Raw genomic sequence first — 25,143 nt, 5'->3', positions numbered from 1 at the left:
AAATATGTATTTTTATATTAAATTTTAATAATTTACTGCGTTTTAAAGGAAAATGTAATTTTGGAAAAGCATAAAATGATGAGCCCTTTGACCTCTGGAAAAGATCTGGAAAAAAGCATCTTGCATTACAAATCATTTATCATTCATATGATCTTTGCTTCCTGAATACAAGACTAACTGACTTTTGAATGCAAGCTGGTGATTTCTGAATGCAAGGCTAAGTGTTCTGTTTATGGTACAGCTGGGCCATTCTCACCATGCTGCAAAAAGTCAGCTGAAAGACTTCTTTTCAGACAGCAAGATAATGAAAATGGAATGATTATTTTTCTTCTCTAAGCTGAGACAAATATGGCAAGCATACATTTTGAGTCAAGAGTTTTACTGAATACATTACCATTATTTTTTTCATCAATGAACTATAGAGTATTTAGCAATAAATTGAAACATTTAGTATTTCATTTTGGAAAGGTCCACCTTGTGCTTTCTGGGCAACAATGAGTAAGTTGCAATGCCGAGTAGGTCAAAAAATCTTAGCAAGAACAGCCAAATAGGAAAAGTACAGCAATACGAGAAACAGTATAGACTTGTTTTAGTATCTGTTTAAGGACAGAACTAGTCAACAGGCTATGAATAGTATGTTTTCTGTGAGAAACTGCTGATTCATAGAAAAATGTTGTTTTTGAATAGCGTATCAAATTCAACAGCATATTTTTCATGCAATTATTGAATTATTTCTTCCTGATAAGGTCAAACACAAAACATTTCATTCTCACTTTACCATTTATACTTTTGCATTAGTAGTCAAAACAAACAGAAATGTGCTGGTTTCCACATGATCAAAATGAAATATTTACTTCATAAAAATGAAGGGCTGTGGAACGCTTCTTTCATTTTCAGGGGGAAAAAAAAGATATTTTAAATTTTTCAAAATGTTATGTTTTTTACACAGCAGAAATTCTGTTTGAAATGTAGCTTATCACTGGGGACTCACTGGGTGATAATATAATGACCCATAGACCATAAAGCTGAGATCTAGATGACCAAAGAAGAAACCTACTGTTCAGCATCACCACACTCTGCAGGTGCCGACAACGTGGTAGAGTCACCCTTGGTCAGCTCATCCTTTGGCACCTAATGCTTGGTTGGTGGGCATGCTGAGGTGTGCCTGCACTGATATGACATGGTTTAGCGGTGGACTTGGCAGCGTTGGGTTAACGGTTGGGCTCAATGATCTTAAAGGTCTTTTCCAACCTAAACAATTATAGAATCCTGTGATTCTATGATATGTAGGTTAGTCCTCGGGGCTGTTCTCCAGCACCCCCAGAGAGCACCTGGCAAAGCAGCAACACAGAGGACACCAGAGAGCACCTGGCCATGTGATGTCCCAGCTGAGGAGATGCTGAGTTACCAGTGCCCTTGGGCAGGGAGAGATCTGGTTTCCAGACCCTTTGCGGTCAGATGTTCTGAAAGCAGTGCTGATTTGAAAGCACTCAACGCCAGTTCAAAAGTGACATGCGAACACTACAGAGAGTGTATTCAGGTCTGACTCTGTGGCAGTGCTTTAGCCACTGTGGCTGGTGTGATGCCTAATCCGAGCTCTAGTGCAGACCACAGGGCCGGGGCCTCTAGGAGCCAAGCTGACATTTATACTTGTACTGCATAGAGCATTGGTGTGTCTAATTAACCCAGTTAAGGCTTGCAGGAGGCACTTCTGGAAACTTCAGGTGCTCTATAAATAACCGTTTTTCTTATCTTCATATGCAGGTTTTCATATTTTCTTGTCCCTTATGAAGAAAACAAGAAACATGTTAAAGATGCAGCAGAAGCCCTCAGATACCAATATTATCTGCCAAGCCTGTTGCAAATGAAGGACTTTTTAAAAACTAAGAATCCAGATTTGAGAGGCATATGTGTAGAAATGTGAGGAATAGTAGGTCCATTTATATCCAGGAGTGCTGCTTGTTCTTCCGCTCACCCAGCAAGTGGCACATACTCGCCTCTGCCTCTTAGGCCTGGACCTTTTGACGAGGTGACCATGGGGAGCCAGATTTGCTGCCTCTTAGGCCTGGACCTTTTGACGAGGTGACCATGGGGAGCCAGATTTGCTGTAAGTGCTGCAGAAAGTAAGCACGAGAAGAAACTAATTTTCTACTTGCTACAGTTTATGCAGTTTTTTGAACTTTTCCAGAAATCAACTTTTGTATTTTATCATTCCGTCATGTACTATTTGTACCTTCAGGTAGTGAAAAGCATCTTTACTGTGAATGGCAAAGGAATGTATTGCTTTATGCAGTTTTTGCCCTGCTGTAAAAGCCCATGCAAGGTTGCAGAAAGAGGGAGAATCAGGGAGATTATTTCAGAGTTCACCTTCTCAGAAAGCAATGTGTTTGAATGTATACCTGGAATGAGGTGATGTACATGAATTGTTATGTTTTATATATGTGTACAGGTGCATGCACACACACTTTCACATGAACCACTAATAATTAATCAAATTGTCAAATAAACAGGAGGGAGCAAAATTTCAAAAACCCAGACTTCAAATCGCCTGAGAGGCTTGGGATTTTCAGAAGTGTCTCTGAAGAGACAAAATTTACGGCTGCTATGGTTCCTGCAAAAGAGCACAAAGAGGAAAAAAGAAGTCTTCTCCTCCCTATGTGGGCATCACAGCCCTTTGTGAAGCCCTGTATGTAGGTTTGCAGTCCTTCTCTGGCACGCATAGGGGAAATGTGAGTGCACTAGCCTACAGCCAGGGTGTAGTAGGGGATCAGGCGCTTGAGAGCATTGTATTGTGCATGGCACGTATTCTACATGGCAGATTGTCATGCAAGTAAATGCTGACAGATTCACTTTATACTCCCTCCCAGTTTCTTCATTCCCCTCTAGAGTCTGAGCCAGATGTGCTGGCAGTGCTTATGGGAGAGAGGCGGCTGAGATGCTTCATGCTGATGCTGTCTGTGGGTTTGGGGCCTGCCTTTCCCATGAATCTTAATAAAGGCTCCAGAAAGCTTCGTTTCCAAGCGTTTGACAGGCTAATGCCAGTCCAGAAGCAACGGGGGAGCACACTGTGCATACTTGCATACAGCAGCCCTGCTGGGTTTTCACTATTAATTGTCCTCTCATGTGCCTTCGTATTCTACAGGGAAAAAAATATTCCCTCTGTAGTGAAAAGAGACACTTCGGACAAAGTGGAATCGGCACCGTTCTCCTTTGCAAAGACTTGCTTCTTCAGAGTGTATGCTTTAAGAAAAGAGGCATATTAGACATAACACTGACTTGGACGTGTTTAAATTACCTGGCAAGCACCACAAGTTTCTGCTTTTGCTGATTACTGATCTGTCACCTTCATCCATTTCTTGTTTCATTGGTCATGTTGTATGCATGATATTTACACTGCAGAGGGAATGTCATTTCCTTCTGCCCCACAGGCTGGTCACTTGGAGCATGATTGTCCCCTCACACTTCAGGGGGTCGCTGGCAATGCACTGGTGTTGAGAAAATGGGAGTGAAAGGATCTTGCCTGCTCTTCTCTTGTACACTTCATTGACTCATCAGCTCTGCCTGCATGCACTACAGCTATCTGCAGAGTGATTCACAGGAGATACTGCTCCTGAAATTGCTGACTTAGCGAGCCTTGAAAAGAAGGCCAGAACAGAGGGCATTTGGGCTGATGGATGGTTATAGAGTAATCTTAAATACTATTACAAAAGAGAGAAAAAAAGGGGGGGGGGGGGGGATAGGGTGGGGAGGGGTGGGGGGCAATGGGAAAAAAAAAAAAAAAAGAAAGAAAGAAAGAAAAGACAGAGAACTGGCATACTGGAACACAGCTCTGCCCCTTCTCTGGAGCTGCCTCGGCTTTCCTGGCCAGCACGCTGAATAGTTATTCTGAGGGTTTAAAAAATCAGTCAGAAAATCTTTTGTGGAAAAAAAAAAAAAATCATTCAAACCCACCACATTTCCAAACAACACGTAAGATGTTAACTATGTGAATCCTCTTATAGTAACACAACATTTGGGACAATGTAATATGTCAAAAGCATACTTTTTTTCTGCTCTCCCATACTTAAAATACAAGTGGCCAAAATGCGTATTGGCCTCAGTACTGGGAACCTTGGATTTCTAATGCTTTTTCAATAAATACAAGAATTGTAGGCCTTGAAGTGTAGACTGTAAAAAATTCTTTACAGTTTCAAGCTAAAAGCCTGATCTTCCGTTCTGTTACAGAAGAAGGATAGTCCTGGGGCATTTCTTGAGAGGAGAGCTATGACCCTAGAAAACCCTTCCCTTTTACTATTCTCGTTAGAATAAGGTTCATTCAATTCATAAAGACTGGAAAGAAGTCTTTTTCCATGACCAAACCCTTCCTTTCCAAAATAACATGTGGATTATGAAATCTGAAAAAAGTCTGTCTTCTTTACCAATAAAACTCCTTAGGAGGCATTTGAGCATGTGTCCCATGTCCAGGACAGTGCAATAGAATATTAGCTCTAAATGAACAAGACTGACACTACAAATAAGATGATTAGTTTGACAGCTGGCTGCTTTAAAAAAGTTGAGGAAAACAGAGGATAATTGAGGAATATATTGAAAATACAACTGTATAAGGCCAAATACTTTAAAATAGTACTTTGGATTTCATCATTGAAAACCTATGAGCTGGAAACTGTGTTTTGATTAAATGATCCTTTGTGGTAAGGACATCAGTGTATGAGAAATTGAGGCTGGTGATATGAAAGAATTTGCTTAGTGACCTTGCCAAATATTTTTTAGTACCTTTAGCGTTCTCACTGTCTTTAGGTAGCTGAACCACACAGAACAGGGTATGCATGTTTGGGGTTTACAGTCACTAAATAGTGCAGAGTTCCCACATGGTTCCATTCTGCCACTTTTGCTGGGTCAAGTGTAGCAGTCACAAAATGAGGCTTGTGTGTGCTGAACATGCAGGGGGACTGGGGAGCAGCAACAGCCTTTTTGAGATCCATGTTGAAAGGCCAATTTTGCAAGTGGTGCCACTGGAGACTACAGACCTCAAACAAATGAGCATGTTCTCTAGCTGTGAAACCAGGAAAGTTTGCAAAACTGATTTTTTCTATAAGCTTGAATTATTACATTGTGGAGGGGAAATCTATTGTGCTCCTGCTGATATGATGAAAATGTCTTTCTCTATATGACTGAGCCTTCATATTTTTTCATAAATGCAGAGTGGGCAAGTGCAGAGTTTACTTTGATGAGAGACTACCAGGCAGTCTGAAGTTAGTGCAAATTTTAGGCACGTGGACAGAATGATCTAAATAGGATTACAAATAGGAAATGCCAAGGATGAAATGTCTAGCTGCCTGTCATGCTGGCCCTGCCTATACAGGACAAGTGGCATGATTGCAGTGAGAACAATTTAAAATTTCTTCCTTAGTACTTTAGCAACATTTTTATTGAAATCATGGGCTTTTGCCATTACGGAAACTTAAGAATTGCCATATCAGAGTAGATGCAGCATCCATTAGGTCTTTCTTCTGATTTCTATGTCCTATAGAACAGGCTTTAAGATCATATAGGAATATAAGAATTGCCATTATGAATAAAACTCTGTGCCACCTAGTCCAGGTTACCAGTGCCACACACTTCAAAGGATGGGAAAAGAATGTCACAGGGAAGCTGTAACAGAACCTGTGCACAGAGCTTCATTCCAGCTTCTTTCTCTGTGTCCCAGACTTTTTCAAGTATCACTGGTAAATTAAATTTAGAAATATTTTTCAGTCCCTCTAGGAACAGACACATATATTAATACTGGCCATTTTTTTTGTGTATTCTAACAAATACATGGTTTAACTGCTGAGATGTTTGCATGGGTGTTTGCTGGCTGTAATGGACTCAGGCCAAGGTGGACAGCAGGTTTGGTACACCTGTATCCTGGTCTTAAAGGTGATGCTCCAAAGCGTCACCAAGACTTTCACTGATACAATTGAAACAATTGAGAAATAGGTAAAAATTTAGACTCCCCACTTAAACAAGATTAAATAATGGCTTTAAACCAAACTTGCTCATGCTTTCTGATCCTTGAAAAATGGCTTTTTTTCTCAAGGATTCCTAGAGTAAACAACTTTCAAGGACTTCTTGGGTTGAAACAATCTCCACACATCTGCATCCCTAGGAGCAGGGGTCCTCAAACTATTTAACCAGGGGGCCGGCGCGCGGATGAAGTGGCAGGCAGTCATCTGCGGCTGCTTGGTTTCCCCCCAACTCCGGCGGGGAGGCGGGGGGTTCTGTAAATACTAGGGGCCAGATTGAGGACCCTGGGGGGCCGTAGCTTGAGGACACCTGCCTAGGAGAGTCTCTCTGCCACTGCCACTGAGATCTGCCTCTGTGTGTCTGCTCTTTGATTCTTCTGGGGCAGGAGTCCTCAAACTACGGCCCCCCAGGGTCCTCAATCCGGCCCCCGGTATTTACAGAACCCCCCTGCCCCTCCCCACCGGGGGTTGGGGGTGGAAACCAAGCAGCCGCAGATGACTGCCTGCCACTTCATCCGTGTGCCGGCCCCCTGGTTAAAACGTTTGAGGACCCCTGTTCTGGGGTATACAGCTTGAAATAAAGCCAAGCCAATCTGACAAATGCCTCACCTTGTGTCCTCAATTTTCCTTGTTTTGGTACTTACCACAACCTCATAGTAAATTGATCCAGGGAGCCAAACCAGCAGAAAACTGACCTGAAAACAACAAAAAGTGGGGGTTTTGCAACAAATTTAGCTCGCTGAACCAGCCCACTGAAGGTCAGATGGATGCCAATGCCATCTCAAGGAGTATCTGTAATGCAGCTGGAGAGGGGATGCCTGTTCTTGGTAGATCACCTCATCCCTATTGCACAACTACAGCCTTCAGGAGTAGTTGGAGGCTAGCTGGCCACAGTCTGTCCTTCCCTGGCTATCATAGTCTCCCTCCCACCCCAGATGTTGAGCAGCAGCTTGAAGAAGGGCATGGCCTCCCCAGAACCCTGGGGTACTCAGCCTTTCCCGAACACAACATCCAGGATGTGCCAAACCAGCAGCCAGCCTCCTGGTTCCTACATGGTCAGTGAACTGTGCACAAATAAAACAGATCTTCATCTGTCAGATAGGCCTGTCTCTGCCATCTTGTAACCTCTTCCTTGCGGTCATCATCTTGTCTTCCATTACAGCCAGCAGGCAGCATTAAAGCACTGTGATTATATGGCTGCTACATCAGAAATCACAACGAAATGCAATTTGTAGTCAGGTGTCTATTCTTCTCTAACTTTTTTTTTTTTATTATTGTTTAGCCACAATCTTTACTGATTAATACAAATTTCTGCTAAAAAGAAGCAATAGGGGAAAAAATCAGCATAAATTTGCCTTAGTGTAAAATTCTTACTCCATTGAATTACTATTGTGCTGCAGACGGTAGTAATAGCAAGTAAACGATTCAGTATTATTGTAATGCTGATGATTATTGTTCATTTCTGTTCACCAAAACAAAGAAAATAAAAAAATTGCCCACTGTCTTCAAACTCGCCTCATATCAAATCCCCTGGGCTTCATTCCCGACCTGCACCTGCCTGACATCAGTGCGGGCCATTGATTTCCATGAGGAAACACTCAATTTGCACCGGTGCCCATGACTGAAAAAAACAGGTCCTGGCTTTTTACGGTGTTCAGCATACTGTCTTGAAATCAGACAAAATTAGCCAGAATTTGTGAATTGGTTATTCTTTGCCTGCTGAAACGAGGCAATGTCTGCAAGCGCTGCTTTGAGAATCTGTTCTTTTTGTCTGAGAACAGATGTCTGGGAGGGATTTTGGCAGGACCCACTCTGTCAAACAGTCCGGCTTTGACAGTTACTTGCTTGAGGGACGGCTGAAATGCAAAGCATTTCTGATCAGAATATCATATTCATCTGGAAGTTAATTACTGTGTCTGCCTTGGTATAAATAATTAATTATGCAAAACCCACACAGCTGTGGCTGGACAGAGTTAAGTGACTTGCTGTCAATGTCTCATGGTTCTAGAAAGGATGAAGGGATTTAGAAAATAAGCTCTTTAACTCCTGGGCTACGCTATTGTGGTAGCCCCTTCCTGATCAGATCAGAATATGATTACCACTGAGAATGTTTTTTTACAAAAGGACATTTCCCTGTTTAGCCTGTTTGGGCCCCAATAATAATGTCTTATCAATTACTGTGGCTGTGTCAAGCTAAGAAGCCAAACACATTGATTGTTCTAGGGAAATGGATTTGCAAAGTCTCTTTGACTGCAGTCATGCTCAGAGCAACCATCAAGCAAAGCAATGTTTGCATCCATCCGAGTGTGTGTGTGTGTGCATAACAGCGAGTGAAGAGTGAAGGCACATGGGTGCAATAATCAACCTCTCTCATTTTAGAGTTGACAAAGGTAAAGAGAAGGCCAAGTTTACAGAAATCATGAATATTGTTGACAGCAGCAGTTCAGTATCTGATCATATGAACAATGGACAGGCTCATGGGTTCACTCGTCAAATAAACAGCATTTCTGGAAGGCAAGGGTGGAGAAACGTGTCTTGCTATGCACTCCTTTATGGTGTGCTGTCTCCAGTAGATCATGGATTTTAAATGTACAAATAGAGGCATCAGCCAAGACTCATTTGTGATAAGTGGTTTTCTGCATGTAACTCTGATTTGCCAAAACATTTTTGCCTGCAGCACTAGTAAATGAAACGTTAAAAGAAAAGCTTTGTAAATGTGTCAAATACCTTGGTGTAGGCAAACACTGCTGAGATTACTGCAGTAAAATAAACTGCTACAACCCAGAGGACATATTTTGTACCTAGAAAGGATCAAATCACACTACAGTTCATCAGGATGAGTACAGATCTCAAGACATTTTATTCTTTAAGTAATGCAAAGCTGTGAAAGCATCTATCTACTCAAATGAGCAGGGAGGGAAAAAATAAAGTCTTTGAATGCACTAGATGTAGGAAATACTTATCTGTGAATCTTTTCCAGAGCTTTGGCTGTGAACCTCCTTCCCTGACCTTTGATCTCTTTGTTTCCTAACTGTATTATTAAAATGAACTTCCTTTAATGTAAACCTTTCCATCTTCTAAGGATCCCAAAATATGTTACGAAGTGGTGAATAGTAAAGTTGAGAGTGTAAGCAAGTGCAGAAGCAGTTAAGTACTTAGCGGTGCTTCACATATAACCTTGGACATTGTAACATGCAAAGTAAAAGGTAGTAGGAAAATGTCTTACCCTTTAAACTTTGCAGTCCTCCTGCCTGCCACCAGGCAGACAGACAGGAGAGGATGCTGGCTGAAATGAAGCCTAATGCTTTTTCTCTTGTATCATTTTCCCCATGTGCTGGATGCAGTGTAAGTGCTGGATTAGTGTTTGTGTTCTTGTCACAGAAATTCAGACTATAGCTTGCTCTGCACAAGGATGCTGTCAAACAAGTGGCAGTAATGTTTGGGCTATTTTTCCAGCAAGAAGCAAGGCTCTGTTTGAAGGTCCATGCACCAGCTTGTGATCCTCCATTCCATTTAATTGTTAACATGCACCCTGGCACAGCTTTGGACCTGCCAGATAGTGCTCCTCCAGTTCAGGTAATCACCCTGAGCCAAGGACTTTTCAATAACAGGCAGTATTCATGAGGTTTTTAGAAGAAACCTGTCTAGCCGTGTGGTACTTGTCTTCAGAGTCAGAGGATTGGTCAGGCTTGGGAGCAGTCCTGATCCTCCAGAAGACAGTCTGTAGTTCAGTCACTAACTTCAATGTGAGTGGCTGTCAGTAAATAAGTTCTACCACAGAACAGAAGCGCTTGTATGTACATTGCCTTTAGCTTAAGAATTCAAATATAAGAGTTATCAAAAGTTGTGATAAAACTTGGAGGAGGCATGTAACCTCTGACAAAGGTTGCAAGCCTGAAGAAAAAGTGATAGCATTGTTTTAATGCTGCCAAAGTTGGCACCTTAAAAACACGCATCATTTTTCACATTGAAGAACACCCTTTCTGAGCAAATCTGATGTGTCTGCATGTTGTCATTTCTGACAATGGAAACACCTCAAATCCCTGGAAGCATTGTTCAGCAGTCATCTAATGTATTTATGTCACTGGAAATTACTAGTAAGGGGGACAGGAAAACAAGAAAGAAAAACGGAAGTTTGAGGATCCCAAAATACAGTCATGGAAAGATTCTTCTTGCTTCAAAATTATGATCTCTAAATTCTTTTAAGAAATAAAAAAAAGAAGGGGAGAACTGGAAGGAATCATTTGATTATGTGTCAAAAAGCTTTGTTGGCCTCAGTTTGGCACTGGTGGCCAGTGGTCTCAGCTCAAGATTATCTTAGAAGGCAATTTTTCATCCACATTTTTCTTGTATCATAATAACCTGGCTGTTGTATTTGGTCTGGCTGAGATGGAGTTAATTTTCCCCATAGCAGCCCTCACAGTGCCGTGCTTTGTATTAATAGCTAGAAAGGTGTTGATCACACACCAGTGTTTTGGCTGCTGCTGAGCAGTGCTGGCACAGCACCAAGGCTGCATCTCCAGCATTCCCCCCTCACCAGTAGGCTGGGGGCTGGGCAAAACTTTACGAGGGGACACAAGCCAGGAAGCTGACCCAAACTGACCAAAGGGGTATTCCATATGACATCATGCTCAGCAATAAAAGAGAAAGAAGGGGTGGGGGCATTCATTATTATGACATTTGTCTTCTGGAGCAACTGTTATGTGTACTGAAGCCCTGCTTCCTGGGAAATGGATGGACATCGCCTGCTGATGGGAGGTAGAGCATAAATCTCTTGTTTTCTTTTGCTTCAGCATATGGCCTTTGCTTTTGCTTCATTAACCTGCCTTTACCCTGACCCATGAGTTGTTTTCCATCTTATTTTCTCCCCACCCTGTCCTGCTGAAAAAGGCAGTGACAGAGCAGCTTTGGTGGGCACCTGGTATCCAGCCAGGGTCAACCCACTACACTGGCACTTCCTGAGATTCCACTAAGCTTTGTCACCCCATGCAGTGGTACATTACCAGGACACTCAGCTTTGCTGGCACCACTCAGCCCATTCATCTTTCTCCCTTTCGCCCATTCAGTCTGTTCATATCTTTGTTTGTGTACTTCTGCTCATTTATTTTCTTTCATCCATCCCTAGGCAAAGCTCTCCCACCATTCCTTCTCCTTGGGGCAGTGTCTTAGCATGGCCTCTTTGTCCTCTCATCCTTCTCTGTGGTTCAGTCCTTCATCCTCTGCAGACCAGCCATGCACGGATAGCATCATCCATCATCCATGCACACTCAGCAATGCCAGACCTGCCTACTTTGATACTACTGTTTAAATTACACCATCCTGACATCCTCCTAAATGGATCAGCACTTGTCCTCTGCATTCAGATCTCACCCAGCTACATTTGTAACAAAGTCTTTACAGATATGAAGAAAGGGAGGATTACAGTGGCAGGTACTGCTATGACTTTTTTTCTCATTCTACATCAGTGTTTGAAGAAAACATGAAGTGTGTTTCTATGTTAAACATATCTATCCATACATGCATATAGATATCTATCTCTCTCTTTCATATATATATGTGTAATATTAATTTTTAGGCTTTCGGTATTCCCAGAAGGGCACTTATGCAGTCGGTAACAGGACTCTTGCCTTTTAGTTAAAGAATTTTAATAAAAAAATTTGAGAAACTAGAGTATTGGGAGCCTTAAATTACTGATGAGCTGGTATTTCTGCAGTTTGTAACTTCAGCACTTAAATTCTCCACATCTCTCACAGTAGACATCTTAGACATTTTGTGGCACTGAGTTTCAAGTTCAAGTTCCCCATCTGTACGTGATTTAAATAACAAGCTTGTGAGGCTAACCTAATTCTTCTGACTTACTGAAATGCGGTGGCAATAAGGCTATATAACCACCTAGCCAAATAAAAATGAACAGTAGGCAATTCAGTTCCAACGTCCTCTCCAATTTGGGGTACAATTTTAGCAGTTTATTCAGAATAACTTCTCCATTTCTAAAGCTACATCCCATTTTACTCCTTGCTTTCTGCAATGTGTGTAAGCCTAGGGGCAAAGTATTTTATCAGTGTCTGGGGATGAAGCTCACAGTCGCACTGGGCACAAATGCAAGTCATATTGGGGCAAGAGAGTTGTCTTTCCACTGACCACTTGCTCATAATTGTATGAATAGACTCTCGGTTTGCTACAGGACTTGGGCTCAGACTGCTTTCTCTACCTGTATTTTAAATCCTTGCATGTTTCCTCGGATGCTCTCAGGTCCTTTGGGATAAGAAAGTACAACAACTCATGTTCAGCCCCCATGGGCCTCCTCCATCACACTGTTCATGTTCTTCCCTCAGGCACTGACCTGTGGAGAACTATACCACACCTACCTCTGGCTCCAAGACCCTTTACCTTAAATTTACAGACATCCACCATTGTAATGCAGCAGATAGGTAGGATCACTGGAATTATATTGTCCATGCATGTAGGCAGATACATGCTAGAGACAGCTATCTTCCCTAAAGTTACATGGGGGATGAATCTATCTTGATGTCTTTAAGAACAAGCCCCGAGAAGTCCTTTCAGTCAGGCCCCCTCACCTTAGCATAGGATCTGAAGCTTGTGTCTAACAGTGTGGGATCTCAGCAATGCCTACCTTTTTCAGGAAGATTACTTTCTCTTTCCAGGAGCTTCTGATAAAGTGACTTCAGCATGTAATACATTATTAGCAGAGAAGCAGCACTGTGCCTTCTCCATTATAAACCTCTGCTCACAACTCCCAGCAGGAGCAAGACAGGTCACCGAGTCACTATTAACCAATAGCTGGCAGATAATTGATTTTGCACTTGTGTATCAGCGCTTGCAAACCATAATTTAAAAGCTAATTTGCTTCGTACTTTTAATATCATAGGCAGTTTTGTATCCTATCCTACAAAGCCTGAGCTCATCACAGTCCATCATTTTTAGTGCTGTTGGCCTCAAAACTGGTCTTTTGTAAATTTGTACTCTATAACACTCTTATCTCTTAACCCAAATGCAAGAAATAGCCCTCCAGCACCAGTTGTCTCATGGAGACATCAAGGGAGAGTTTTGAAAACTGAAGCCACTTTAGGGTAGTTTTAATGAGGCCATGTTTGCTAAAGCATGACTGACAGAAATAATAAGTTAGCATTTATGAGGGAACCCTCAGAAATTGAGCTGCAGCAGGCAAAAAGCCAGCAGAAATTGTTGTGCTGTTGAAATATCTCCTAAAATAGCTTTCCTAGCCCAGCCTAATGCAATTAAAGTTACTGATGTACATAATATGAAAACTGGGAGCTCTTCCTGTTAATAACCACTGTGTAACTGAGGTAATCCATTCCATTAATTTAATATACACTTTCATATCCCCCGATAATAGACATATAATTAAAGTGATAGACTTTGCGTTCCAAACTGAAAGTTTGCAAAGGGCAGTTCTATATAAACAAGGCATTTTGCTTAATCATTGCTCAACGTCATCTTGTTTTACTTTTTTTTTAATTAAGTATCTATCAGTAGTAAAATTCAGAACAAATTCATATTTGTACTAGTCAACTTTATCATCAAGTAAGCATGCTGCCAAATGAAGATTGATTTTAAAGAAAACAGTAAGTGATTGTAAAAGGTGAGGCTGGTGTGGCTAAAAATACACATTGCAGTTGGAAAAGGTCCATATTCAATTTAATATTATGCTTATGTAAATATACTAAAAAGATTGACATTTTTTTTTTTCCAGAGTGTTGATCAGGAATTGTGGTAAGATTATTGTTATTTTGTATTTCTCAAAACCTTTGGCAAGAACTTAAAATGATATAAAAGACAAGAAAGTAAATTTTGAGTGGTGATACAAAAAATATCTAAAGGAACAATGAAGCTGAAGAAATTATGTTTAAAACTTCAGGAGGTTAGGTGATTGATAGAAAACTATAAAATAGAGGGACAGCACTGTTAGGTTTTGGGAAAAGGGAAAATATGATGTTTGTTTTTCCAAATTATTTCGTATTTTATATATATGTAAATATATAAGATACAGAGATTTAAGACTCGTGAAATTGTATCGATAGGGCAAAGAAAAATATGCAGTATATGAGCATGTTGAGAGATGAATGTAACAATAGTAAGCTATATGTGTAATGTTCATGAAAATAAAAGGGAAAAATAGGTATTCAAGAAAGCTAAATATTCATGAAAATAAATGAGTCAAGTAATTATTAGAAAGGAAATAAATATGCCAAGATTCAGAAGCCATGGTAATTCTGGACTGTATAAATTTTAGCTTGTGATGATATAATGTGATATTACAAAGTATGGAAAGATCTTACATTGCTTATGAAGCACCAATATTCCTATTGGTATTGGTAAAAAAAAGCTAAGGTCATTCCTATATCATCTTTGCCAATGAATAGAATTTTTTAGTGTATTTTTTAAAAATTTTCTTTCCCATAGCTGTGTTGAGAAGTAAAAATGCAGTTCGTTCTTTGTGGTCATTCAGGTTGTTTACTGCTGTTCATGTTGTTCACTGCATGTTCATTGCTAGCGAACCTTATCAACAGCTTCTGAATAGCTTTGTGGAAAGTTCAGCGGGGAAAAACTTGGGCATTAATGGAAGTATTAAGGTATACAATATATGTAAAGGTAAACTGATATAAGTTCTACTGTAATACCAGTCATTTAAGGCAGGGAAGTGTCTATGGCTGTGTTCATGGCTTTCTGCTCTCAGTTCAGAGTATTGGCAAAGAAACTTCCACAAGCCAAAGCCAGGCTGTGCTCATTCAGTGCCTGCATACATTGCCTCACCTGATGATTTGGTAGACTCTTCTTCACTCCTTGTTCTTCTTTCAGGGAACTGAAAATTATATTTTGGCATAAGTAAAGCAGGAAGAATTAAAAGTACTTCCTTCTTCCCAAATTTTTAATTTTGCTTTTAAGAGGATAAGGTTGTAAATACTTGCTCTGTGGTTGTCTGTGCACCCTGGCAGTAATGCCCTAAGGAGGGGGACCCACAGCAGGGCTGGTGCTTGCAGGTATGAGGAGAGCACCCCAGAGCACTGGTACCCCTGAGCAACAGTGTACCAACTCCTGGGGAGTGTTAAAGGGGTGAAGCATATGTCTGAGTTTAAGTGGGAGATGAGCAGGACCTTTTGTTTTTCGGTGTTTGACTTACCTGGAAGTGTAAAGTTTCATTTCCACCTACTTTTTCAGGTGCTGTTGTCCTTCACCACTCAATGCTAATTTGGTTTTTCATTGCCTTTGATCTACTTGTCACAGAGAAAAGCTTATCAATGTGCTGAATAAGCAGCTTAAAAGCCCAAACAAAACTAGAAGTAAATTAATACCCTGAGTTGGAAGGGACCCACAAGAATCATCAATTCCAACCCCTGACTCCACACAGAGCAACCTAAAAGTTAAGCCACATAACTAAGAGGGTTGTCCAGATGCTTCTTGAACATCAACAGGCCATCACCACTTCCCTGGGGAGCTTGTTCCAGTGTGTGACCACCCATTCAGTGAAAAACATTTTCCTAATATCCAGTCTGAACTTCCTAATGCAGCTTAAAGCCAGACACCTGAGAGAAAAGATCAGGATCTCACTCTCATGAGGAAGCTGTAGACAGCAATGAGGTCACTCCTCAGTCTCCTCTAAGCTGAACAAACTTCGTATCCTCAGCTGATCCTCGTAAGTCATGCCCTACAGTCCTTTCATTATCACTGTTGTCCCCCTTTGGATATTCTAATATTTTTGTAACCTTCTTACACTGTGTAGTCAAAAACTGCTCACAATACTTGAGGTCAGATGGCACCAGTGCTGAGTGTAGTAGGACAATAATTTTTTTCAACCGATTACCTATACTGTATTTGATGCATTCCAAGATACTGTTGGCCCTTGTCACTGCCAGGGCACATTGTTGAATCATACTGAGCTTACTATCATACAAAATCCCCAGACACTTTTCTGCAGGGCTGCACTCCAGCCTCTTGTCCTTGAAACCGCACATACATCTGGGATTACAGCATCCCACATGCAGAATCTGGCATTTATTCTCATTTAATTTCTTGTTTAGTTTATCAGTGATTGCCCTATGCTCTAATCTATCAAGAGCTCTTTGTAAGGCCTCTTGACCCTTGAGGTAATCAACAGCTCCTCCTCATTTAGTATTGTCAGCAAATTTATTCAGTGTGCACACAACTCCTGTGTCCAGGTCATTGATAAAAACATTGAAAAGAACTGGCCCTAAAATTGAACCCTTGGGAACACCACTAGTGACTGGCCACCAACCTGATGTTACCCCGTTTACAACAACACTTAGTCCAACCTTTCAGCCAAGTGTCCACCTATCATACTGTGTACATGTCTAGCTGGATGCTGGATATTTTGCCCAGAAGGGTACCGTGAGACATAGTATCAAAAGCTTTGCTAAAATAAAAAAAAAAAAAACCAAAACCAAACACCCTAACATCTACTGCCTTGGTGTATTTTATTTTGTCTCCTGATTCATTATCATTTTTCTAGTATTTCAACCTAAGCAAAATCAAGATTCAGTTAGGGTTCTTAAGACAACCTGTTACCTTTGCCAATTAGTGCATAGCAGGGTAAAAAATGTATGAGGTAGGAAATAGATCTGTATTCAGTCAGCTCATTAACTGATATCATTATCAAACTGATACAGGAATCATTAAAAATGTATTGGATGTAAATAGCTTTCAATCTATATTCAGTTGGCTACATTTACACCAGTAGTGCTAATATATACTCCAAGTCATCTGTTCCCTTAATGAATACTAGTAACTATATGCACAATTCTTACTTTCATGAACACAAATTTGGCATAGTAATTAAGGACATGTAACACATAGAAAAATAGAAGCATAGAAATGAAAAGTTAAGGTACCTAGGTATGAACATACATTTGCTGTCTTTTAGAGATATAGTTATTGTCAACGTGAAAGTCCACCATAAGCTACCTGTTACAACCCGACCCTGCTTCCAGGACAGGCCAACCTTGCAATATGCTCCACTCTAAAGCACAAGAGTCTAAAGCACTATCCACTTCTACCAGAGCCCTAAAAATATGCCAGCCACCGTGGCTATGGTCTGAGATGAGGTATGTGAGATTATGAATCTGGCTGAAGAAGGGAGGAGGAAATGGTCCTTCCTAAACCGGTAATTCCTTGACTGGGTCCCCAGCAGCAGCAGAAAGAGAAAGCCTACCCCACCTACCTTCTGCCCAGCTCCATGTCTCCTCCTTCCCAGGGCTGCTCTTATCTCACACTCAGAAGGTGGCAAACTTCTGTTTGCTCTTAACCACTAGGAAGAACCAGCTGTGCTCCAGGTCCCCTTCTCTACATTTACACAAGTCTAAAGGGATGTCTCCTTCTCTTTATTCCCACTCTAAAAAGAAAAACAAACCAAAAACCCTAGAAAAAAATCTGAAAAAGCAAATTCAAACCCAGAAAACCTCTTATCTGGTGAACAAGAATGATAGAGTCTTAGAATCACTTAGGTTGAAAAAGGCCTTTGAGATCATGAAGTCTAACTATTAACCCAGGACTGTCAAGTCCATTACTAAACCATGCCCCTAAGCACCACGTCTACATGTCTTTTAAACCCCTCCAGGGATGCAGAGGAATGAAGCTGGGCTAATTAGCATTGATAATGTACAACTGTGGGCTGGCTTCAGGGGCGGTGGGTTGGCCGATGTGGATAAGGTGCAGCTGTGGCTGGTTCTGGTAAGGGGTTGGGCAGACAATGAAGGGAGGGCACCTAGGAAGAGAGAGGAGGAAGAAGCAGAGATATGAAGAGTGTGTTGGTATGAGATGGTAAAAGACCTTGTTGTAGCTGGCTAGTTTGGAGAGTGCTGCAACACAGGGATGGTGATTTGACCATCTCCCTGGGAAGCTTGTTCCAATGCTTCATCACCCTTTCCATGAAGAATTTTTTTTATAATATCCAATCTAAACCTCCTCTGCTGTAAATTGAAGTCATTTCTTGTCCTGTCCTGTCATTTATCTGTGAGAAGAGACCTGCCCCCACCTACTTACAATCTCCTTTCAGGCATTTGTCAAGATCAATAAGATCCCCCCAAGCCTCCTTTTCTCCAGGCTAAATAACCTCAGTTCCCTCAGCCACTCCTTATAGGACTTGATCTCTAGATCCTTCCTTCCCCAGCCCCGCTGCCCGTCTCTGGACATGCTCCAGCCCCTCCAAGTCCCCCTTGCAGTGAGGGGCCCAAAGCTGAACACAGGATTCCAGGTGCGGCCTCACCAGTGCCCAGTACAGGGGGACGGTCACTGCCCTGGTCCTGCTGGCCACACTGTGTCTGACACAAGCCAGGGTGCTGTTGTCCCTGGTCCAGATCATGGATAAAGACATTAAACAGGACTGGCCCTAGCACTGAGCCCTGGGGAACACCACTTGTGACTGGCTCCCAGCTGGATGTAACTCCATCCACCACCACTCACTGGCCACCCAGCCAGCTTGTAACCCAGTGCAGAGCACACCTGTCCAAGCCGTGAGCAGCCAGTTTCTGCAGGAGAATGCTGTGGGAGACGGTGCCAAAGGCTTTACTAAGGTTCAGGTAGACAACATCCACAGCCTTTCCCTCATCCACTAGGTGAGTCACCTTGTCATAGAAGTAGATCACGATCATCAAGCAGGACCAGGCTCTCATAAACCCATGCTGTCTGGGCCCGATCCCCTGTTGTCCTGCATGTGCCATGTGATGGTGCTCAGGATGATCTGCTCCATAACCTTCCCTGGCACCAAGGTCAGAATGACAGGCCTGTAGTTCCCCAGATCCACCTTCCTGCCCTTCTTGTAGATGGGGTCACATTGGTTAGCCTCCAGTCTTCTGGGATCTCTCCAGTTTGTCAGCACTGTTGATAAACAACGGAGAGTGGCTTGGTGAGCTTCTCTGCCAGCTCCCTTAATACTCTTGGGTGGATCCCATCTGGCCCCATAGACTTGTGTGTGTCCAAGTGGAGCAGCAGGTCACTGATCTTTTCCTCCTGGACCGTGGGGACTGCATTCTGCTCCTCCTCATCCCCGTCTTCCAGCTCAGGGGGCTGAGTACCCAGAGGGAAGTCTTGCTACTAAAGACTGAGGCAAAGAAAGCATTGGGTACCTCAGCCTTTTCCTCATCCCTTGTGGCAATGTTCCCTGCCACATCCAAGAAAAGATGCAGATTACCCTTGGTCCTCCTTTAGTTTCTAATGTATTTGTAAAAACATTTTTTGTTATCTTCTACTGCAGTGGCCAGCCTGACTTCTAGCTGGGCTTTTGCCTCTCTAATCTTTGCCCTGCAAAGACAAAGAGACACTAGGAAAAGCCCTGAGCAGTAGAGTTTGGCATACTTATTTAAATACAGGCTGCATGATACATTTTTTGCTGGTAAAAGGCAGATCATTGTGTTATTTCATGCAGCTGGCCTTCTTCCACTTCCACTGGCAGGGAGCTGTTTCAATTTGCCTGTGTATAGATCTCTTCGCAACTCCTGAACAGTGTTATTACTGTGAACCAAAATTATTTTGTTTCACTTGAATGAGAATAATTCACTTCTGCAAGATTTTTCTATAATAGTTGTTTTAAAGGCCATGTGCTGTTTGGCTGTCAGGTGTTGTTTTTCCACACAGTGCTACTTACTGTGTAGCAAGAAGCAGGTGCAGTCTTAGGGGGTATACAAACTGACAGCATACATGGGAATTTATTCATTTTGTAAAGAAAAGTACAAAGAGCCATACTTTGCATGTCTGAGTAAGTAATCAATAAAATGACTGCTTGCAAACTCTGCAGTTCCAATGAATGGAGGCAAAGATCAGAAAAAGTTTCTAAAAATTGCATTTCAGACACTTTGGCACAGTTAAAGTCTAACTTTCCATCCTTCTGCTCTTCAGATGTGAATTTTCCCTATGGTGATACAAAATACATCAATAAGCTGCACCTAGGATGCTGCTAGATTTATCAGTATTAAATATTGCTGTTCTAAGTGTAGGAGTTGACTGCATGTTAAGATCTGTTTTTTTACTGTCTGTTCCTCTGTGCACAGGAACTATATTCTGGGTCAGACCTATGGTTCCTTGAAGCAATCAGTGATAAATAGCAGAGCAATCCTGCAGCGAGGAAATGTGGAATAATCCTTCTCACTTAGCTTTTTGCTCTTTGTCTTGAATAGCTAAAGGGTGACATATTCCGGGGCAGGAAAATTTATCCTTTTTAAAATGTGCATATGAAACTTCTATTTTAATTTCTCATTTCTCCTAGATCATTTCAATAATTTCCTGCTATTGTAAGTTCTATTTCTTAATTACCTGGTGATAATTACCAGTGATTACTGAGAGATGAATGCATGGAAAAGAGAACATACACACAAATAGAACTCCTAGAAACGCCAAAAACTGTTCTGAATTTCTCAAAGACAGGATTATAGATCAGGCATGATCCATTGCATTTATTATCTCACAGTAAAGAAGTAAACGCCAGTCTCAAGTAATGATGAGTTCTCATATTTTGAAGTAGGTCCAAAATGATTTTAGATGTTACACCTCCCAGATCTTGCATACATGGAGAAAGTGGCCATCTGAGCAGCTGAGTTGCTATGCAGAAGCCACATAGAGGTCAGAGCCTCTGTGGCCCTACCTCAGGTGCAAGTATAGTTACCTCTGGAAGATCAAGGTTATCTTTCTTCACACAAAGGCCCATGAGAAAGCAGGGGCAAGGGAACCAACATCAAAACAGGGCAATGCTACGTAACAAAACAATCAAACAGAATTTTTGTAAATAGGCAGATCTATTGGGCCTTTCTGAGAAATAAAGATCTGAATCTAATTCACAGCGTCTGCTTCTTTATTTCACCAAAATAATGGAAAATGTGTCACAAAAAGAAGTCAGTTCTGAAGAAAGACCTCAAAGTCTCAGACATCTGGTTGCAGGTCCAGTCCTACAATATTCTCTACTAGCTATAACACTCTGTTTGATTCAGCAAGGGTCTCTCACTACCGAATTAGACTGTTTGACGCAGAATTCCGCTTGCCACTTCATCCTCCTAGCCTCAGCAGTACTGTGGGCTTCCCGATTGCCACCACCTTCCTTTCAAGTTCATTTCAGCCTGGAAAATGCTCCCTGTTGTGCATTGTGCAATCTTCCCCTCTTTCAGGATGGCTTTCCCTATCCTAGGGTGTGATATAAGTACAAGGTAAAGAGCAGCTTTATCTCTGTGGACTTGATCTTTCAGCCACAGCCTTCATAGGAATATAGTGAAACCATATTCCAAATAGACCTGATAGTCTGCCACACAAACAGGCTTGTGGTGACAGAATGTCACTTCTCTGGCCGTGTTCTTGTGAGCCACCTAGGATGAGCATGTGGCTTCAACCCATTTCTGATTACTACTTTACTTTATCTACAGACGCAGGTGCAGACAGACATGGTGATCATTGGCTTGCACTCCTGGAACACATAGAAGACAGCTCACCTTTCTCCTGGAAAAAGCTAAAGCAATCTCCAGTGAATTTTCATATAAGGCAAGGTCTCACATAACACAATCATCAAGGAGCAGCTGGTTTATACTCACGTCTTTGTGTGTAAGGCAGCAACCAATGGCTCCGATGATGGTTTGCTTTATGCTCCCTAGCATCCACTGTAGTCTTTCATCATGCACTGAGATGAGTGCTCCGGAAAGGCCCAAAGGTCTTGTAAAAGTGAAGGATTAAATATACACCCGAGGCTGGAACAAATGAAAAGGTAAAGGCTGGAGTCCTGGCAAGAGGGAAGCACAGTGAGGAGGCATTGTGTGAATGTCTGGGGTTGGTTTGGAAGAGTCGAGAATAGGAGGATGCATTAGTTATGTGTCCTGGTGTCAGGGCTTGCTAGGGGGAAGTGGGTTGTATGGCAAATGGATAAGAGGAGTAAGGAACTGAGGAAACTGGGTGTCTGAAGAAGGTCTGGTGCATGGCTTAGGATCTCCATATTGACTAAACAGGATGAGCAGGAGAAGGTTGGAGAGTTACAAGGTTACAGGTAGAGATGAAGAGTGGAATGGGCTTGCTGAGTGTCAGGACAGAAGAAATTGTCTTGTCTTGTCTTGATTTGTTCTGGTTTGTTTCTAATGAAGGCCTTTCTTCTAAATCATGCCTGGCTCACCAGCCTGACTTTCCACTCAGAACTCAGACATGGCAATTTCAACTCTGCAAGAGATCATAGAGTCACTTTGTGCTATTCCTCTGAAATCAACAGCTGAGTGTGCAGCTGCAGCCAAAAAAAAACAAAAAAAACCAAAAAAAAACCAAAAAAAACCAGCACAATACTGGGCATCATCAGATCTGGTATTGAGAACAAGGCAGAAGGCACCATTTGGCTGCGATAGAAAAACTTGGTCTGCAGCTCTGGCTACTGAATTTCAGAAGGAATGTGGTGGGGTTCAAAAAGGCACAAGGCCAGGCAGCCAAAATTCTTGAGGCAATGAAGCAGCTGTCTTGTGAGGAGAAACTGAAGCACTCTAGACTCGAAGGCTGCATGGGAGATATGGAAGTTTGCAGAATCACAAAGGCAATGGACAAGCTGAATGAACTGTTAAGTCCTCACTGCATGAGCTAGGGCACACTCAATAAAACTATGAAAGGGGTCATTCTGAAACAGATTAAAGAAAGTGTGTCTTTACACAGTGGATAGAAAAGTTTTGGAATTTGTTGCTACAGGAGGTTGTAAGGCAAATAGCAATGGCAGGGCCAAGGAGGGTTTAGACAGATTTATGGGCACCAGGTTCAGAAATGGATGCTAAAAGAGCTAAGAAGGGTTGTGTGCTCTAGTTTCCCTAATACAGCAGTGTGAGATGCTGGGGCAATGTGAGAGGAACAGAGTGCAAAATGTGGCCTGGAGCTCTCCTTAAATATTGTGTCCTACTGCTGCTGAATGAAAGTTATGCAAGATGAGCCATTGATGTTACCTAGTGGGATATTTATCGTGTTCTTATTTTCTTATTTCTTCTTTTTTAAAAAAATTCTCTTCAAGTGCTTTTTCCCTCCCTGTGTATTATATGAAGAACCTAAGCCCACCAGCTGTCAATGAAAGCTCCAGTAAGGCATGGATTACCTCAAAGAAGACAAACATTAGTTTGTATGTATGTTTCATGTATGATCATACATGAAACATACCAGACTATGACTCCCAGAGTGCAATGAATATATATAAATATATAAAAATAATAAAATAAAACCATTAAATATATATGCACATATAAGCTGCTTGTAGGTATTTGTGTGCCTGCATTTGATATTCATCTTGTCTGTTAGCATATTCTCTTACGTTACTCATACGGATTTTGAAGTATTGTCTCACACTGGCTAGCATGTAGCAGATTAAATTATGCCCAGAGTGTTAGTGTTTCTTGGTTAGTCATGTCATTGTGTCCAGACTTACTTTACAAAAGGGAAATCATGCTGAATCAACCTGATAACCTTCTGCAGTGAAAGCTGCTTGGTGAATGATGGGAGAAACGATGGGTGCTGTTTACCTTGACTTCAGCAAGACTTCTAACACAGTCTTTGTAACATCCTCACGCACAAGCTAATTAATTATGGGTTAGGTAGGTGGACACTGAGGTGGGCTGAAAACTGGCTGAGCAGCCAGGCCCAGAGGGCTGTGATCAGTGGCACAAAATCTAGCTGGAGACAAGTCAGTAGTGGCAACCAGAGGTCAATACTAGGGCCACTCCTGTTTAAACTTTTCATTAATGACCTGGATGCTGGGACATATTTCACCCTCCAAAAGTTCACAGATGATACTAAACTGGGAGGAGTTTACTCCAGGTGGTTGTGTTGCCATTAAGAGGGACCTCAACAAGCTGGAGAATTGGGCTGAGAGAAATCTGATGAAGTTTAATAGATGGTAGTGCAAGCCCAGTGCCTGAAGAGGAATAAACCATTCACCCACAACCATACACCCATGGGGACAATCAGCTGGAAAACTTCTCTGTAGAGAAGTACCTTGTGGTCCTGGAGGACAACAAGCTGACCATGAGCTAGCAATGTGCCCTCACAGCAGAGGAAGCTAACAACATCCTGGGATACATTAGGCAGAGCATTGCCAGCATGTCAAGGGAAGTAATCCTTCACCTCTACTCAGCACTGTTGAGATGGAGTGCTGTGCCCAGTTCTGGGCTCCCCAATACAAGAGACAGATGGACATACTGGAGTAAGTCCAGTGAAGGGACATAAAAATGATGAAGGGACTGGAACTTTATTCATATGAAGACAGGTTGAGAGAGATGGGTCCGTTCTTTGGCAAAGAGAAGTCTCAGAGGGGATCTTACCAATGTGTATAAATACCTGATGGAAGAGAATGAGGATGAGAGACTCTTCTCAGTAGACCTCACTGCCAAAACAAGATGCAATGGGCACAAATTAGAACACATCACATTCTATCTGAACACAACAAAACATTTTTTTACTGTGAGGGTGGTTGAACACTGGAACAGGTTGCCCAGAGAGGCTGTGAATATCTCCATCTGTGAAGATACCTGAATGCTGACTGGATATGGTCCTGGACACCCTGCTCCAGATGACCTTTCTTGAGCAGGGCAGTTGGACTAGAAGTCCTTGCAAACCTCAATTATTCTGTGATTCTATTAATATGTAGCAAACACCTATTTGTTCTGTAATCTGTTCAGAACTAATGCCTTTTGGGTTTTGTTAATTTCCTTTTTAAGTGAAGCAGAGATTTCAAGACTTCTTTGAAGACTGGCCATGAGAAAAATGAATGTGAGTAAGAAAGGACAGTATGACCAACTCCTTCCTGTCAATAAATAAGAAATGACATCCTTAAACAAGCATCCTTGGACGAGTAATAGGGTAGGTGGATGGCCTGGTTACTAGGTAGTCTGTGAGATGACAGCCCATAGTTAGATGATGTTCAGATGTCTTTTTCTCTAGTGTTTCCTTCTCAGGTGGTGCTTGTAGTAAGGCTGTCTTCACACACAGGGTGAAGCATGCAGAGAAGGATGGATGACAGGAAAATGAAGTTAAAACGACCCTTGTTTCGGAACTGTAGCAATACTCTAATTCAATATGAAAAAGAAATGGTGTCCCAGCAGACAGATTGTTCCAGTCACATCTGATCACCAGGGAATCAATTGCATAATCCAAGACC

Source organism: Falco naumanni, chromosome 6, assembly GCF_017639655.2.
Source record: "Falco naumanni isolate bFalNau1 chromosome 6, bFalNau1.pat, whole genome shotgun sequence".
NCBI classification, from domain to species: domain Eukaryota; kingdom Metazoa; phylum Chordata; class Aves; order Falconiformes; family Falconidae; genus Falco; species Falco naumanni.
Note: the sequence above shows the minus strand (reverse complement) of the source record.